Genomic DNA, 722 nt, shown 5'->3' on the forward strand with positions numbered 1-722 from the left:
ACTCCCTGTGTGTGGCCATAGTCTAACTTATAGTTTAAGTCAAGCATCTGCTGCACTCATGCTAGCCTTTTCCAAATGAGATTAGCCCACTTTGCCAGTAAGAGAAATGTTATTATTTACATTAATAAAGAATATGTGTACAATCATGTCATAAATGTATATCACGAGTTTTCAAAATGTTCTGATAATGGCACTTCACTCTAGTTTCCTTTGTAATCAGATTTATTTCAGTTTATTCATTTAAAACAGTATTCTGAAAGGCTTCCTCAGACTTCGTCAGACTGCCAAAAGGAACATTTCATGGAAAACCTTCAAAACCTCTGAGCTGGAAGTCGGTGAGGGTGCAGAAACCAGTGAAGTCTGACTGCTCACAGTTTGCCTGAGAAGGCGCTTAGAACAACTGAGCCTTTGCCCACAGCAGCTGTATGCCTCCAAAGGTTGGAACCAGCTTGGGCAATCTCACAAGCTTTTTTCTGCTCTGAGTTTCTCATCACAGCATTCTGAAGACTACCTGCTGCTGCTTGTTTTAGTACAAATGACCTAATCTGTAATTAGGCCATGACTCCACCTACACTCTGGTGTTCCTTACAGGACAGAATCCACTTTTTTTTTTTTTTTTTTTTTTTTTTAAATCTTTGTTGTCTTTTCATGGAAATCTGTGATCTGTTATCTAAGTTTGTCGTCTTTGGAGCTGGGGGAATTGCTGAGTGGGTAAAATGCTT

The sequence above is a fragment of the Peromyscus leucopus genome, chromosome 7 (assembly GCF_004664715.2).
Source record: "Peromyscus leucopus breed LL Stock chromosome 7, UCI_PerLeu_2.1, whole genome shotgun sequence".
NCBI classification, from domain to species: Eukaryota; Metazoa; Chordata; class Mammalia; order Rodentia; family Cricetidae; genus Peromyscus; species Peromyscus leucopus.